Source organism: Pseudorca crassidens, chromosome 13, assembly GCF_039906515.1.
Source record: "Pseudorca crassidens isolate mPseCra1 chromosome 13, mPseCra1.hap1, whole genome shotgun sequence".
Taxonomy (NCBI): domain Eukaryota; kingdom Metazoa; phylum Chordata; class Mammalia; order Artiodactyla; family Delphinidae; genus Pseudorca; species Pseudorca crassidens.
In genome coordinates, this window is record NC_090308.1 from 32,291,419 (window position 1) to 32,310,100 (window position 18,682).

General features: G+C 40.4%; 1 protein-coding gene across 7 annotated transcripts in view; it reads left to right on the forward strand.

Moving 5' to 3' along the window:
• The window catches only part of ARHGAP18 (Rho GTPase activating protein 18), a 199,742-nt gene that overhangs the window by 10,232 nt on the left and 170,828 nt on the right, over nucleotides 1-18,682 (forward strand). Inside the window, exon 1 of one of the 7 annotated variants that reach the window (XM_067702137.1) lies at nucleotides 4,855-4,958. The exons of the other annotated variants lie outside the window; for them this stretch is intronic. The gene's annotated coding sequence lies outside the window, so the exon portion shown is untranslated. Of the gene's footprint in view, nucleotides 1-4,854; nucleotides 4,959-18,682 lie in introns of those variants that run through there. 7 annotated transcript variants of the gene reach the window in all.

Sequence of the window (18,682 nt, forward strand, 5' to 3'; positions counted from 1 at the left end):
TATGTTTGCAGGACAATTTAGTATAGAGCCTTTTTTTCTTTCCATCAGAAACAAAAAAAAACCTTAATTCTCAAAAACGTTTTTCACAAAAGTGCTAAATTTGAATTTAGGCACAAGTGAATTTGAATTTGGAAAGAATAGAGTCCTGAGAAATGAGATCTTCCTTGTATAGAACATGTTCCCTCTATTTGATAGCAGCAGAGTTGCCAAAGGCCCTTGTTTGTTTACATCCAATGATATTTACTCTAAGGGACTATTGGACACAGATGTAGTATTTTGGAGTACGTAATCTTTTTGAGATCACATAGTACATATGGAAAACATCCCAGAGGCTATATAAAAATTAATTGCCAGTATTTGAGTTGCTTGCTTTTTCTACTCCCAGAATGTTAGTTAAATTTAGCAGTCGTCCAATAATTCTTATCATTGCGCCTTAGCATACCTAAATAGCATCACTGTAGGGTATCCTTTCTTTCTTGTTTAGAGACATTGCTTTACTATACCAGTTACTTAAATGGATTTGTCTCTTGCCACACTTCCTTCAAAGCAAAGAGGAAAATAAGTGGCTAGGACACCCTCTGAACTCTGGGTGGAGGTGGGGGGAGTGTTTTTCCCTTAAAGGAAGGAAATTTTTTAAAATTAGTACTTGAAGATTAGAATATGTATCTATTTCTTTAAAAATACTTTGTGTCTCCAGCTTAGAGCTGCCCCTGTTTTTGTGAGAACCTGCTGCATAAATTTTAGTTATTTGTCTATAGCAATGATGGTCATGTTTTATTCATCAGATCACTTAATTCCTAAGATTTTAAGGTCATTTAAGAAACACATTTACACCAATTTTCCCGTCCCTATACTATTGATCGGAAATCATATCATCTCCATTTTGCAGGTAAAGGAAAGAGACTAATCCCTTTTGAGCTTAGTTTGAAGCTTGAAGCTTGAAAGCCAAGGCCAGGCTATGTGTCTTTAAAATGAAAGGCTTGTCCTAATAGCTTTTTACACATTTCAGGAGAGACTAATACTTTGTTAATCTGCTTAAAGCAAAATTTCTTTAATAAATAAGTGAAAGGAATAGAGCTCTGTTTCCCAAATTGTGTGTGAAATATTGTTACTAGGTGTTCTGTTGAAAAGGAGTTTCGTGGTCCAATATTTTAGTGTAAATAAAGTTTACTGCAAGACGCCTTGTAGCATATAATATTTTAGCTAGTATTTATGAATTGCTAAAAAAACCTGGTAGCAAGAAGCATATTTTAAATATTCTAAAGTTATTTGACCTAGGAGCCTCTTTTATTTTTTAATAACACTTGTTACCAATGTTCCAGGGAACACAATTTGTGAAATCCCAAAATATTGCTGTTTCTTTATAAGTGGAAAAATGTTCAAAAATTGTATACTTTGGAGTTAGGGACATATTTTGGGCTTTTTCTGTTGTGTTGGTAGTAGTGGTAGTAATAGGTTTTTAAAAATTACCCTTCTTCTGTGGCCACTATCTGTTTTATTGATACAAGCATACCTGTAAAAATCTCCCCTTGGTGAACATATTTCCACAGTAAGAATGTTTATTGCTTTTTAATACCCAAGCTTTATAGAATATACATCTTTTAATACAACATTTTTTAACTTATGTTTTTATAGAGAAAATTTATACGTATGCCTCCAAACCCAATAACGAAATTTTAAACACAAATGTGGAGGAAATAGCTCGAGTTACATTTTTAGTATAATGGGGACATCTTGAAAAACATACCCAGTGTCAATCAAGAGGATATATGCCACGTCACTGCTTGGAAATAACACTTAATCTTACTAATAGTTTGATCTTCAGTAAACAGCACTTAAGCATTTTACATTCAACATGATAGTTTGTTAATTGTGTATTGGAGTATTGCTGTGTGTTTTGTTTTGGAAAACGGGTTGAGGGTCCGGGGTAGATGTGTTATATGTTACTTTTTCTCCTTGAAAGAAGAGGACAACACCAGTGTTTTTTTCAGGGAAGGATTGCTGCCACTAAATTAGAGAGGCTATCTTAACTTATTTAACAGCCCAAGCAGGTAGGTGATATTACTCCCAGTTTACAAATGGAGAAATGGAGGTGGGGAGTGGTAGAGAACCTCACTTGAGGTCCTAGAGCTAAGTGGCAGGACTGGGATTTGAACCTGGGCAATCTGCTATCAGGGTCTTCACCACTGTGCTGTTCATAGAAATTATTTGTTTCCAACTTTTGTAAGCTGAATATGGTTTCTAGAAGTATATGCAGAGCAAGTTAAATTACAACAGAATGTTTGGTTGTCTGGTAGTTCGTGTGTGTGTTTATATATATTTATATAATAAAACTCTGCTGTCTTCATATTGAGAGAAGCTTCTGTGAATCTGGATTCTCAGCAATTCACTTAGGAGTAAAATAGGCACCTCGGGAGATAACCTTAACTACTTTCAAACCCCAAGATACCATTTACTGCAATGAAGTAGTAAATAGTTTTACTAAATTCTGCTATTTAAGTAAATAATTTTGTGTGGCCTTGAGGAATCTCCTGGCATTTTGTGGTCAGCTATTCATGCAACTGGTGCAAATGGTATCACGGAGGAAAAGAAAAACAAATATTTATTGAGTACTCTCTGTTCAAAGCCCTTTAAAATGGACTTTGTTTAATCTTCATTAGGTGAGAATTACCATCCACATCTTAAGAAAGACAAAGCTCATGTACACAGAATAACTGGTCTGAGATCATACAGCTTGTATATAGATCAGTTGTGATTTGAACCTTGGTCATTTTCATCCTACTGACTGGTATAGAATAGGGGCCATTATCGTTTTTCTCCCTTCCAAGCACATGTGTCTGAATGACAGTGGGGCCTCAGTTCAAGGGTGGGATGTGTTCTGTGGCAGGCCCTGATCTGGGTCTTTCAGAGCAGCAGTCTGGACGTGCCGTGCTGCCTTGGGGGCCGCAGGAGCCATGGGGAAGTAAAGGAGAAAGCCGCAGGCCGGGACCTCTCTTCTCTCTCCATCAGTAGGCATTTGTAAACTGGAGACTCTCTTCACATGCATTGAAAAATCTCCCGACACCAGCATGACACAGTAATAAGATGTACCTTTAAAATACTGCCACCAAGACTTCCTTGGCGGCGCAGTGGTTAAGAATCTGCCTGCCCATGCAGGGGCACGGGTTCGAGCCCTGGTCCGGGAAGATCCCACGTGCCACGGAGCAACTAAGCCCTTGTGCCGCAACTACTGAGCCTGCACTCTAGAGCCCGTGAGCCACAACTACTGAGCCCTTGTGCCTAGAGCCCATGCTCCACAACAAGAGAAGCCACCGCAATGAGAAGTAGCCCCCCACTCGCCGCAACTAGAGAAAGCCCGTGCTCAGCAAGGAAGACCCAACGCAGCCAAAAATAAATAAATAAATAAAATTAAAAATAAATAAATAAAATACTGCCACCATCACCACTGTCATTGCTATTAGGTGGTTGTATTTTTCTATAAGGACTCAATAATCAGATTTTCCTTAGTGCTAGAAAAGTAAGACAGTAAGACAGCTGTGAGGCTACATTGTCTCCAGGTCTTCCCCAACAGTCTAGGTGGTCTCAATACCCTTTCTGTCACATGAGAATTTTCCACTGAAATCCAAACGAGCCATTTTCTTTAACTGGGAAAGTGTGGAAATGTTGCAGTTGCTAATGAACAGCTCCTTTTCACTTAGTAAAGTCATCCAAACACTTCAGGGGGCTGCAAGGACATTAAAGTCTTGGCCTACCACAGACCTAAAAGTCTCAAAATGACCTATTTGGAGCGTCAAAAGCGCTTTTGATTAAATTACTGAAAATAAGGTGGTGAGGGCTGGCTGACTGGACAGTATATACTTAGAACTATCTTCTAGCCATGGATATTTTTCATAGCAAATAGATTTTCTTAGTTTATAACTACTAACCAAGTGATCAACTCAACCACAGCTCTTTCTGGAGCTTCTCCACGTTTAGGCAAAGTAATTTGAAACTTGTCCGAAAGCCAAAGGTTGGGGATTACCTTATTCTTGGTCCTAAACCTAGACCTGTTCTATAAATAGATTTTGATTTCCAGGCCAAGCTGTCCCTGCATGACATGTCCCCGTAAATGTCCCGTTGCCACAAATTGCTAATCTTAGCAAAAATAGAATTCTTTGTCCACTCAGAGCTTTCCTGGGATGCCATCTCAGTGCTGCTTTACCACACAGGAAAGCATGCACACATCACCCAAAGAAATCGATTTGTCTCCTAAGATTCTCTGCCTTCTAAAGCTGTCAGTACTTGACATTATACCCTTTCTCTGTACCCAGGCAAATGGTTTGCATGGAGCGATCTTCCAAAGCAGCCAAGTCTGCAGACCCAGTGCAGGGAGGAGAGGGAAGGGGGAAGGAAAATATGAACCCTGTGCTGCCGAGGAAACCAAGCATGATGGGATAGTCTTGAGAAAGGGGCCTCTCAGGCAGGCTTAGCTCCATGGGCAACCTGCCTCTTTGGGGGAGAAGGAAGGAAGGAAGGAAGGGAGCATGCAGTTTGAAAAGAGTAAACCATTTCACAGTGTGAAAATTTGACAGAGAAGCCCAGGCTGCCCAGCCCTTCCTTGTCTCAGGCCAGTGGGTCCAGAGGCCTCAGGCTAGGGTAGGAGGGGTGCCCTGGGCTTCAGGGTCAAGAACAGAAAACTGGGCCTAGGCCTGGAAGAGGAGGAGAGCAGTTAAGGAAGTATGCGGCGATTGCTCCTGTGGCCTTACAGAGGTGCTGGCTGGCAATAGAGCTGGCCTGCGGGAGAAGCCAAGAACCCAGAAGGCCACGTGGGCTGACCAGGAGTGAGAGCATTAGGCTGCTGGGCAGAGCAGTTACCAGGGCTCTTGGCCACAGGGAAGTGTGTATGCAGCCTCTCAACAGCCTTTTGGGCAGAAAACAGACGATGGGCAGGAGAAGATTCCCGCAGTGACATGGGCCAGGTATTCACCAGAGACTATTTACTTGTGCCTTTGTAGGGTAATTCACATCTCCTCAATTACGCTTCCTGGGGACGTGGCCAGGGAAGCATCTCTTCAGGTATACCTTTTATTTTTAATTGATAGTACTGAAATTTTAAACTATCTCATAACATTTTGTTCTGTGAAACATTAGCCAGTCACTTTTAAAGCTTGGAGAGAGTTGGTCTTTAAATTTCCACCTGGAATCCTAATCGTCCAAGCATCTTGAAGAAGTGATCGAAAGAGTGAATTTCATTAGGACAAACTAGCTTCCTGAGCAAAATGTTAAAATGCACAAAATTCATTGAAGGTTAGATAGATCTTTCCATGGAGATGGCTAAAGCAAAGATCTGCCTGACTGTGTCTCCCCGCCCTGCTCCCGTCCCTATCTGCTTGCTCTTTAAGGGGAGTTCCCCAGGCTTCTAAGGACCCCGTGCTGATAAGAGATGTGGCCAAAGTCTCTTTAAGGATGTAGTCCTTTGTCAAGGACTGGTTTAGGGAAAGTTTTAGTGTATTTGTGTTGCAGGTGACCATTTCTGGGTCATTGACTCCCTCTCCCTCACACACACTCACTACTTCTTTCCTCATCTCATTTTTATTAATGAACTAAATTAAGGATTAAATAACCTGTTAAATTGTGAGGATTTTGTGCACTGCTGTAACATGCCTTATGTTACTCATCAAAGAACAGCTTAAACTGAGCCCCATCTATAAATGACCAAGATGTAATGCAATTGTTACACTGCGTTTTCGTGTACCACTAGCATCTTTTTTCTGTCATTCAAGTAATTGGTATTGCAAAAATGATGATAGCATTGAAGTGAATTTACAATTTCAGAGATTTTAAGAAAATGTCCAAATATTGTGAAGCATATAAGATTTATCTGATCTCTCATGAATCTTCTAACTTGCGACGTATGTTTTTAAGCTCGTAGCATGCAAAGTTTTCCTTCTTTTTCAGAGGAATATTAAATGCTACAAATCTACATAATGCTGTGTTATTGATATATCTCCTGGGACTTCCCTGGGGTTCTGCGGTTAAGACTCTGAGCTTCCATTGCTGGGATGTGGGTTCGATCCCTGGTTGGGGAACTAAGATCCCAGATGGTGTGTGGCGTGGCCAAAAAAAAAAGAAAAAAGAAAAAAGATATATATCCTTTTCTCTATGCATGAACATTTTTTTAACATATAGACGTATTTATTTATTTTTGGCTGTGTTGGGTCTTCATTGCTGCTTGTGGGCTTTCTCTAGTTGCGGCGAGCGGGGGCTACTCTTTGTTGCAGTGCGTGGGCTTCTTATTGCGGTGGCTTGTCTTGTTGCGGAGCACGGGCTGTAGGCACGCGGGCTCAGTAGTTGTGGCTCGTGGGCTCTAGAGTGCAGGCTCAGTAGTTGCGGTGCACAGGCTTAGTTGCTCCGCGGCATGTGGGATCTTCCCAGGCGAGGGCTCAAACCCATGTTCCCTGCACTGGCAGGCAGATTCTTAACCAGTGTGCCACCAGGGAAGTCCCTGTGCATGAGCATTTTAAAGTGTTTATACTATTTAATATTTTATTTGCATTACGTCTTGGATAAAAAGTAAATAAGGACTATAGTAATTATTTGTTTGAAAGCAAACCTTATCTATAGATTCTAAAATTATACTTGTGAGTAATGTAAACAATCAACTGTTTCTTTACTGTCTGAATTATCATCATTTTATTATATTTAGAACATGAATTCTTTTACACTTGGAGAATTTTATATGTTGTATGTAATGACAGGTGATTTGAGCCGAGGGTAAAATCTACCACTTTTGCTCAATCCACGGCAGATATTTAAGAGTTTTCCATTTTAAGTATAACATTTACAGGAATATATCTGATAAGCATGTATTTAATTCAGCAGTGATTTGATGCATTTTATTTTATTTTATTTTATTTTATTTTATGTTATTTTTTGCTGTATGTGGGCCTCTCACTGTTGTGGCCTCTTCCGTTGCGGAGCACAAGCTCTGGATGCACAGGCTCAGCGGCCATGGCTCACGGGCCCAGCCGCTCTGCGGCATGTGGGGTCTTCCCGGACCGGGGCACGAACCCGTGTCCCCTGCATCGGCAGGCAGACTCTCAACCACTGTGCCACCAGGGAAGCCCCGATTTTATGCATTTTAATGGCATGTACCACTTTAGACGTTGCACATATATGAAGATAATATTAGTGCTTCATGAATTAGTCATTTGGTTAATTTTTACTTATAATTTCCGTATCAGTGATTTCACATACACACATACACATGAGTTTACATGGGCAGGAAATTTGTATTGATTTTGTGATTAATAAAATGTTATTAGGGACTTCCCTGGTGGTGCAGTGGTTAGGAAACCTGCCAGTGCAGGGGACACGGGTTTGAGCCCTGGTCTGGGAAGATCCCACATGCCGTGGAGCAACTAAGCCCGTGCGCCACAACTACTGAGCCTGCACTCTAGAGCCCGCAACCCACAACTACTGAGCCCGCGTGCCACAACTACTGAAGCCCACGTGCCTAGAGCCTATGTTCTGCAACAAGAGAAGCCACTGCAATGAGAAGCCCGCGCACCTTAATGAAGAGTAGCCCCCGCTCACTGCAACTAGAGAAGGCCCGTGGACAGCAACAAAGACCCAATGCAACCAAAAATAAATAAATAAAATTTCTTTAAAAATAAATAGATAAATCAAATGTTATTAATTGGACTGTTTAGCCAAAGCAGTCTGGTATGTTTGCTTATTAGCATTAGATTCATAATTTAAATTTATGAAATTATTTTAAAAACAAATTAACTGGCCCCCTTTTAAAATTAAATGGCAAGTTGACTTAAATGGTCAAAACTTCTTTGTAATTTCAGAATTCAGAATGAAAATCTGAAGGCTGGGATGACAGGAGTGAGGGCGGTAGAAAAAGAATTGTTTTTCCAGGGATGCTGTTTTCTCAGGTCCTCACGAAAAGCAAATGGAAAAATGTATGCTTTTTCCAAGTGATGAAAAAGAGGAATAGAAAGATATCTGTATGTATATATTTTGCCTTCACACTTGCACTGATTTCTGAAGTTACTCCAAAAGGACATCTTCATGCAGAATAATGTGTAAGTGGATTATCGTTCCTGTATCTTTCATGGAAGTACTCTGGTACTTTCAAATGCAAAAACAATAGCTGTCCATTTCTCCTTCCTGGGAGGAAGCTCCTATCTTCATCTGATAGGAGACCTGTTGCCTCTCACTGCCGGGTTTCTCCTTGTCTTTCATGCTAGAGATTGATAAATTTGTCCTAAGCTGCTGATGAGGCCTCAGAGGTCTGGCTGGGGAGCCATCATTAGTGATAACAGCTATTAATTCCTCTAGAAATTTAAAATTAGCCCCCTTGGTTGTGTTTGTTCAATAAATTTTAGACAAGGAAGGGTAACAGCAAGTACATTTTTGGATGTTGAAGAATTAGAATCTGCATCTTCTTGGCCTTGTGACATTGAGATCTTCAAGGAGATAGAAGGAAAATAGAAATTTTTATATTAGACAGTACTTAGATGCAGCACACTTAGAATCAGTTTCCTGAATCTCCAAAAGATGGAATCATTGTCACTGGTAGCAGCTCTATTTGTTTTCATTACCCAGTGTAGCAGCTGTCAATGATGAGACATCTTTAAAAACAAAAACAAAAATCCGTACTATGTTAACTCTTCTGTGAAGTGTGTTGAGCAGGTACTGTGTTCTGTCCTATGCTGGGTACACTGTGCTATTCAGAGAGAAAACCCTGTTGCGGAGTTTTCAAATTTCTGCTAAGGATGACGAGCCGTGTCACATGTTACAATCACTATAGGAAGTTACAGTCACTATAATAGAGGTTAAAACAAACCAACCAATAACCCTGCTATGGATGTCTGCAGAGGAAGGACATCTCACAGTCAACTAAGGACCCAAGAGAGTTTCAGGTTTCATCTTGTTGGAGTGGTTGGGTAGGATTTGGCTTTGGGGGAAGAAAGTAAATATATTGCGAGGAGAGGGAGGTTCAGATGGGTGTTAGTTCTATGAGGATTCTAGTTTGGCTAGAGGACAGGAGGTGGAAGGAAAGGCAAGAAGGGGAGGTTGAGGCCAATTTGTGGCAAGCCTTAAAGGTCAACCTTGACTGGGGAGTTGGGATTACTTTCAGTCAGTGGCTGCGTGTAACCTGCCCACTTTTCAGAATAGCCAACTGCTCCAGTATAGACCCTTGGTTCCCTTAAGCTGGGACAGATGTAACGGAATGGCATTGTGGTGAAAAGAAGGAGCTCGGGATTGTGAGACAGCGTGGTTTCATACCTTGAACCCATCACTTACTAATTATGTGACCTTGGGCAAGTTAACCTCGCTGTGTTTCAGTGGCGGTATGAGGATTAGATGAGGTAAACCACAGAAAGCGCACAGACCCATTGCAAATAACTGGGAAAAAAATAAAAGAAAAAGTTTGGTCGCTACTGTACCTCTTATGGCATCTTAGACAGTCTCCTCCCCTGTCTGTCCTATTATGAGCATAGCTCACAATAAGTCTGTCAGTGAATCCAGAGAGAGACAAAGTATGATGGGGAGATGGGGGAAATAGGTCAACACAGGTAAGATGTAGGTAAGAAGAAAGTATGGCATTTTGTATGAACTATCAGTAGTTACCTTTAGGTTCATTTCCTATAGTGAAGTCTGACTTCCTAGAACAAAGATGCTTGTCTGTCTCCTTCCCATATTCAGGGAAGAGAATGAAAGAAGTATCCTCAGGCTGGGGCGGCTTTGGTGGGCTTTGAGCCTGAGCTTGAACGTCCTGGTGAGTCCTATTGGTGCCTGAGTAGAAGATAGAGGTTATGGCTTGTCAGCCCTAGACAATCAGAAAACACTTTCTTTACTGTGGGATAAGGTCTCAGCTACAAGCTCTGTCAGTAGGTCCTCAGACCCCTAGTATTTCCAGAACTAACATTTGTAGTGTCTGTCGCTTGCAGTAACTTGGACGGTTGGAAACTGTGGTTGTTTAGAGTTTCTCTGAGATCCATGAACCTGAGTTGCAAGTCCTGAAGATATGGTGTGTAGAAACCAGGCTCTAACAAGAGCGGGGAATACCTGCCCGGCACCTGCAACCAATTGTCTTGAAGTGATGAAGCTGTGTGCTTATAAAGAATAGTTTTATAGGGAGACAGTTTAGTGAAAGTTGACATGGCGACTCCCCTGACTTCTGAAAGAAATGTGAATATGGAGAAAGCCAGAAGTCTGTATAAATATTTCTGTGGTTGCAATTCTGAGGATTTTGGAAGCGTTCAGCTCATATCCAGGTGGTTGGCTTCCTTAGTATCCCAGGGAAGAGGCTGAGCTTGGAAGACACTAGCTCCCTGTGAGGGGCCAAGGAAATTCTGCGTAAGCCTCTGGCACTTGTCAGCTTACCTGACAGGGAACCTTTGGCCTGGCATCTTATTGGTGGAGTGCCAGGCTAGAAGCTACTGTCATTGGCCAGATTTTGAGGTGGGGTGGGCCTTCCAGGGCTCCTTGATAATCACCTGTGGACTGCTCAGGGAGCCTTGTGTGAATGGCTGAGAAGAGACAAGCTCACTAGGAGATGAGCAGGCCAGGCTGCAGAGGGCAAGTGCAAAGGACAGAACCAACCACTGGTAGTGGGGTTTGGCTCTAGTGGGAGTTAGTATTTCAGTTTGTGATGGCCCTTAATACACAAATGGACAAGATTCATTATCTAGAGAGGTGACTTGAAGAAATACTCAGGAGTTGAATTCTGAGAGGCTGCACTGCTCTGCAGGAGAGCTAGTTATTATAGCTTTTTGTAAAATATATGTTTACTTAATTTTCCTTTAGCACAGACTCTTTTTTTTTTTTTAAACAGTGAGTCAACTTGTTTTTCATTTTGAAAGTTGTTGCCAGCATACTGGATTGTTGAGTCAAAGACGTTTCCTTGGTTTCCTAGGGAAAGGCTTGAGCAGGGAAGAGCATGACACAGTGGGGACGAAAACATCTCAGCCTCTCACTCTTGGGTTACTGTTACTTTTGAGGAACTCTAGTGTGGGCTCTATTAATCTTTGTATATAGGTCAGGGAGGGAATGAGAAGAAGTGGGAAGGAAAGAAAGCAACTTTGTATTTTTGAATGTGGCCTGACTGTATCAAAGGGTCACCAACAAGATTCCCACAGTTTATGGTTGCATGTAAGTATAATTCTTGGGAAGGCTGAGCTTTTTCAACGTATTTCAATAATATTTATTATGAAAAATAAATAATAGCTAACCTTCCGCGGTGCCCTGCGTTTGCCTAGTGCTGTCCTATCTACTTTACAATATCCTGTATGTGAATGTTGACTCCTGTACTTCACAGTACTGTGAGGGTCAGTATAATTTTGTCTCTGTTTTGCAATGGAAGAAGCTGCGGCACAGAGGCTCAGAAACTTGCTCGAGATGACACGCGAGGAAAGTAGTAGAGCAGAGCTGGGTTCAAAGCATCCTGGCAGTCTGGTTTCCAGAGTTTGTTCTCTTAGTGACTGCACGATGTCCAACTGTCCACAGACTGAGTTTGAGGCAGGAATGATGACTATTCTGTAGTCCCTTGCATACTGGATTTGCCCAATTTACTTTGGAAGTACCCATTCTACTTCTTTATGACCAGAAAGTGCCTTATTTAATAGTAGAAAATCTTAGTGCTGATATCCTCTGTACTTCTAAGAAGTACTTCTTACAGATCTCAGTGAAAAATGCCTCGCAGTAGTAGCTCTTGGCACTGGCAGGCGTTAGGTTGAATATTAGGCTGACATTCCTTGGCTTTCATGATGAGCTTTGGCTGAAGTGAGACCAATCTATGTGATGTATGTTAAATGTGAAAGTCACCAGATGGCAGGATGATCCAGCGTTGGGTATGTGAGTATGATGGGTGTGTGAGTGATAAGTTGGAGTTGCCCTAGTATGCTAAAACCTCCATAATGCTTCAAGTAGGTGGACACGTTTTGTGTGTGTTCCATGTGTGTCCATGAAGCTTACAAAGTAACACAGCATGGTAACATGCTCAGTTACGAAACCTCAAAAATTCGTCCAACAAAATAGCATTCTCCTTAGAGGAAACTTGGAAAGATAAATAAGACTGCAAAGAAGGAAATAAAGGTCACTTATACAACTACTCCAGAGCCAGCCACTATTGAAGTTTACTTTCCCTTTTTTTTTTTTTTCTGCACATGCATTCCTAGACATGCTCTCTTAAAGCAACAGTTGGGGTCATTAACATGTTGTTATTCTCCCAGTTAAATTTTAACCAAGGTGTAGAATGCAGGGTGTTTCGCACATGCATTTTTGCCGGAGAAACCACAGCTATGTGACTATTTATAGTGTTTCTTAGCTATCTCATGCATCACTTCCTCTGGTACTTCCTCAGTGTCACTGGAAGTCCTGCTGCTGGTCTGTCTGTTCTCCACTCGTGACATCTGAGTCATCACTGACATCCCTCTCCCCAGGCTTCCTCATGGAGCCTGTTACTGAGCTTGGCTATTTTCCTTCTCCCTGAAATTTCTCAGATCTGTACTTTATTTTTCAACTGCTGCCCCCCAGCCAGCCGTCTCAGTGCTGTCCAGTGCCTGTTTCTGGGCCTCAAGCTGCTTCTCTTTTCAATCCACACTTTAAAGTAATTTTCTCATAGCTGTTTTCTCAGCATCCTGTTCTTAGCAGAACTCCCACATGATAACACCTCTCTATTAGTTTCTGGTTGTCTCTACATCGTTTTCAGATTCTCGGTGACATCCTCCTTCACCTCATCCACTCCGTGCCAGGCAAAGACACACCTTGGTCCTTTGTTATTGCATTGTTCAAGGTAAACTGTGCTGGCCCTAGTGGAAATTGTGAAATAAGCAAAGTCTTTGCCATTTCCACCCTCTATTCTCCATTACATTTCTGACCCACAAAGGTTTTTCTTTCCTCCTACGTGTCTTTTGGTTTTTCTTCTTGTTCTATAATTCACACTTCTAGTCAGATATGAAAGGATCTGATATTGGTGGTTGATACTTGAATGAATGTGATCACGTATTCTTTTATGTGATCAAGTGTCTTTAATGAAATAAAGCTAGTGCAAGTAGATATAGTTTATTAAAAAAATGTACTTGGCTAATAAAAAGTTTGCAACTCTGTGTTGATACTCTCCACCCCAAATTAAAAACAAATTTTTTTTTCTAGTATACAAGTCTGGGAATAACTACTTTAAGCTATAGCAGTAAACAAGAAAAGAAGCGGAAGGGGGAGAGATAAAGAAATAAGACAGCCAGTAAGAGATAATAATATTAGCAAGCTATGTCCTTTGATAAAAGTGCATTATTATGAGTATGTTTTTCTTTGATAAAAATGCATGATGTGTGCTAATTAAAAAAAAAACACATTCTCTTTGTGTTTTATTGTGTCGTCCTTCATTTCTTTTTTTTTTAACATCTTTATTGGAGTATAATTGCTTTACAATGGTCCTTTCTTTCTTCTCAGCTACATGTATATATTTATTGTATGCATCTTAGAATAATAACCATAACAGCATTGAGCCTGTTGTTTTCTTTATCCCTGAATATCAACGTCTAGTTAAGGCCAGGCATTCTGTGTACAGTCAATAAATGATTGTTGATTATACGACAGTGTTTTGGGACAAAATGATCTTTCTTTGTATCTCCAGTGTTTTAGTTTATTTTTACCCAACAGAATGAAAGGATTTGACTCTGTAACACCCGTATCAGAAATCCGTGTTTCAACAACTGCCTACAAAAAATGGTACCCAGTTGTTCACGAGGAGATTTCATTTGCAACCCGTATTGGCGGCAGCTAGGGGTTGATTCCTCTTGTTCTGATACTTGGCTTTAAGACCTCGTCTTTTGCTTTGGGGACTGGGCTAAAAAGGGAGCTAGCCTGAGACCACATGAAATGTGCTTCAGCGGCTATGTCAGTTTGCTGGCTTGGCAAAGAGAAATTGTATGGGTGGCTTTATATTCCAAAGCTGGAGCTATCTCTTTGTCCCTGGCATGCCTTCATACTCATAGACACCAATATTGTCCTTTCCTTGGTTCAGCCAAAACTGGGGAAGTGGGGAGAGGGGTGGAAGGACTTTTGTTTAGAAAGTATGTTGGGGGTTGAGGCAATGTCTGCTTTCAAATCCTGGATCTTCAGTGACCCTTTCTTTGAAACATTCTATGATTCTATAATTATGGTGTGCTCTATCGGTACAATTGTTGCATTATACATTTAATAAGTTAAAATGATTTCTATAAGAGAATATAGGTTTTTCACTGTAGTGGAAGGAGATTGTATGATAAGACAGTGGAGGAGAAACAATAGATGTATTATGTAGCTGCCTGGAACATCTACTTCCTGAAGGCAAGCCAGTAAATGAGGAAGGATAGCAGATTGCCAACCCATGGGCTTGCCCACTATGCTCTTGGAAAACAAGAAGGTGAAATTCAATGTTTTATGTCCTTGGATTGTCCCACAGTGATTGCCCTGCATCAGACAACACTTGACTAATAAATATCCTGTGGGTTTTAGTTTGTTATTCATTTTACATTTGCTTTCATGTTGTTGTTTTTTAAGCTAATGCAACGATGAAATGAATTGTTTTATTTATTCTGTTTATAAAAGCAATGTTAATAGCTCAAATAAAATGAAAATATGTTTGTAATGGCATCATAGCGTATAAGGTGGTGTTTTTATTTTTGCTCCAGAGGCTAAGGATTGTATTTATGCACTAGTGCAGATCTGGAGTGAGAAGCAAGTAGGTGGAGCTTGTGTATAAGCAATTGTGGTTCATGTTACATTTTCTACATCAGGATGTTTTCATTTTTAGAGCCCACCCTTATTTATTAACAGTATTAAGAAATACTTCTGAAGGAAAAAAAATAACAAAACAAAGCAAAACAGAAAATATAAAAAGAAACAAAAAGAAATACTTATGAGTAAGAATTTTAGCTAAGGATCACTGCTTAGTGGACTGTGGAAGAGTAGAAATTCTCCATATCCAGGTCACTAGAGAATGAGACAAGTCAGGATTATGATGGTCTATCATATGGTTCTACTCAAATAGCTTGGTCAGGAAAGCAATGATGTGGCCTATCCTGTGTTATTGCAACTGCTGAAGTGCAAAAGGCAGAAAGGTTCCTCAGTGATTTGCCTGGAAATCTTCAGTTTCTCTGGACCGTTCTTCTTGTCCATACAGTTTTGGCCTTAGACTTCTCAGCGTCTTTAGTCAAGACTTACTTTTGTAATTAGGGAAAAGTGACTAAGTAGATTGTCCCCAGAGTGAATTGCCATGCCACTTTTCCCATTCTAGAGACTAGAAAGGTTCCAGCTTGAGAGTTCCACCAGACCAGGCTTTGGCTTTGCCCAGGTTCACCTCTGGTCCTGCAGACTCCTGAGGACCGGCCCTGTGTTGGGTTGCCTTACTGAACTTTTTTGGGCTCTTTCTTCCCATACTCAGTGTAGTGAAAAATCAAGCCACGTCCTGAAATGGGTAAGTGAAAGGTACAGGAGCTGTTTTGTAAGGATATTGGACGTTATGGCTGAGGAGGCAGAAGAGAGGGAAAAAAAAACTAATATTACTTTGAACTTGTATGGTGCTTTCTAATCTGATGTAATTAAATTCTCACCATACACACATACATATAGCAGAAGAGTAAACCATCTTCATTTAGGGACCTGTATAGAGGCAGGTAAACTTGTTATCTAGATGTGTTTGGAGCAGATCTGTAAATGCTCTGGTTTAGTCACTTGGCTTTTTGCTTGTTGTGCTTTTTCACTCTTAGGCTTTCTAGGTAGGTGTGGTAGTCAGATTTATGGTCTTAATTCCTGGAATCTGTGAAATTTTTTTTAAACATCTTTATTGGAGTATACTTGCTTTACAATGGTGTGTTAGTTTCTGCTTTATAACAAAGTGAATCAGTTATACATATACATATGTTCCCATATCTCTTCCCTCTTGAGTCTCCCTCCCTCCCACCCTCCCTATCCCACCACTCTAGATGGTCACAAAGCACCGAGCTGATCTCCCTGTGCTATGCGGCTGCTTCCCACTAGCTATCTATTTTACATTTGGTAGTGTATGTATGTCCATGCCACTCTCTCACTTTGTCACAGCTTGCCCTTCCCCCTCCCCATATCCTCAAGTCCATGCTCTAGTAGGTCTGTGTCTTGATTCCCGTCTTACCCCTAGGTTCTTCACGACCTTTTTTTTTTTTCCCTTAGATTCCATATATATGTGTTAGCACACGGTATTTGTTTTTCTCTTTCTGACTTACTTCACTCTGTATGACAGACTCTAGGTCCATCCACCTCACTACAAATAACTCAATTTCATTTCTTTTTATGGCTGAGTAATATTCCATTGTATATATGTGCCACATCTTCTTTATCCATTCATCTGTTGATGTTTGCTTCCATGTCCTGGCTATTGTAAATAGGGCTGCAGTGAACATTTTGGTACATGACTCTTTTTCAATTACGGGTTTCTCAGGGTATATGCCCAGTAGTGGGATTGCTGGGTCATACGGTCATGTTTTTGTAGTTTTTTAAGGAACCTCCATACTGTTCTCCACAGTGGTTGTATCAACTTACATTCACACCAACAGTGCAAGAGTGTTCCCTTTTCTCCATACCCTCTCCAGCATTTATTGTTTCTAGATTTTTTGATGATGGCCATTCTGATCGGTGTGAGATGATATCTTATTGTAGTTTTGATTTGCATTTCTCTAATGATTAATGATGTTGAGCATTCTTTCATGTGTTTGTTGGCAATCTGTGTATCTTCTTTGGAGAAATGTCTATTTATGTCTTCTGCCCATTTTTGGATTGGGTTCTTTGTTTTTTTGTTATTCAGCTGCATGAGCTGCTTGTAAAATTTGGAGATGAATCCTTTGTCAGTTGCTTCATTGGAAATATTTCTCCCATTCTGAGGGTTGTCTTTTGGTCTTGTTTATGGTTTCCTTTGCTGTGCCAAAGCTTTGAAGTTTCATTAGGTCCCATTTGTTTATTTTTGTTTTTATTTCCATTTTTCTAGGAGGTGGGTCAAAAAGGATCTTGCTGTGATTTATGTCATAGAGTGTCCTGCCTATGTTTTCCTCTAAGAGTTTGATAGTGTCTGGCCTTACATTTAGGTCTTCAATCCATTTTGAGTTTATTTTTGTGTATGGTGTTAGGGAGTGTTCTAATTTCATACTTTTACATGTACCTGTCCAGTTTTCCCAGCACCACTTATTGAAGAGGCTGTCTTTTCTCCACTGTATATTCTTGCCTCCTTTATCAAAGATAAGGTGACCATATGTGCGTGAGTTTATCTCTGGGCTTTCTATCCTGTTCCATTGATCTATATTTCTGTTTTTGTGTCAGTACCATACTGTCTTGATTACTGTAGCTTTGTAGTATAGTCTGAAGTCAGGGAGCCTGATTCCTCCAGCTCCGTTTTTCGTTCTCAAGATTGCTTTGGCTATTCGGGGTCTTTTGTGTTTCCATACAAATCGTGAAATTTTTTGTTCTAGTTCTGTGAAAAATGCCAGTGGTAGTTTGATAGGGATTGCATTGAATCTGTAGATTGCTTTGGGTAGTAGAGTCATTTTCACAATGTTGATTCTTCCAATCCAAGAACACGGTATATCTCTCCATCTATTTGTATCATCTTTAATTTCTTTCATCAGTGTCTTATAATTTTCTGCATACAGGTCTTTTGTCTCCTTAGGTAGGTTTATTCCTAGGTATTTTATTCTTTTTGTTGCAATGGTAAATGGGAGTGTTTTCTTGATTTCACTTTCAGATTTTTTATCACTAGTGTATAAGAATGCCAGAGATTTCTGTGCATTAATTTTGTATCCTGCTACTTTACCAAATTCATTGACTAGCTCTAGTAGTTTTCTGGTAGCATCTTTAGGATTCTCTATGTACAGTATCATGTCATCTGCAAACAGTGACAGCTTTACTTCTTCTTTTCCAATTGGGATTCCTTTTATTTCCTTTTCTTCTCTGATTGCTGTGGCTAAAACTTCCAAAACTATGTTGAATAAGAGTAATGAGAGTGGGCAACCTTGTCTTGCTCCTGATCTTAGTGGAACTGGTTTCAGTTTTCATTATTGAGGATGATGTTGCCTGTGGGTTTGTCATATATGGCCTTTATTATGTTGAGGAAAGTTCCCCCTATGCCTACTTTCTGCAGGGTTTTTATCATAAATGGGTGTTGAATTTTGTCGAAAGCTTTCTCTGCATCTATTGAGATGATCATATGGTTTTTCTCCTTCAGTTTCTTAATATGGTGTATCACGCTGATTGATTTGCGTATATTGAAGAATCCTTGCATTCCTGGAATAAACCCCACTTGATCATGGTGTATGATCCTTTTAATGTGCTGTTGGATTCTGTTTGGTAGTATTTTGTTGAGGAGTTTTGCATCTATGTTCATCAGTGATATTGGCCTGTAGTTTTCTTTCTTTGTGACATCTTTGTCTGGTTTTGGTATCAGGGTGATGGTGGCCTCATAGAATGAGTTTGGGAGTGTTCCTCCCTCTGCTATATTTTGGAAGACTTTGAGAAGGATGGGTGTTAGCTCTTTTCCAAGTGTTTGATAGAATTTGCCATCTGGTCTTGGGCTTTTGTTTGTTGGAAGATTTTTAACCACAGTTTCAATTTCAGTGCTTGTGATTGGTCTGTTCATATTTTCTATTTCTTCCTGGTTCAGTCTCAGCAGGTTGTGCATTTC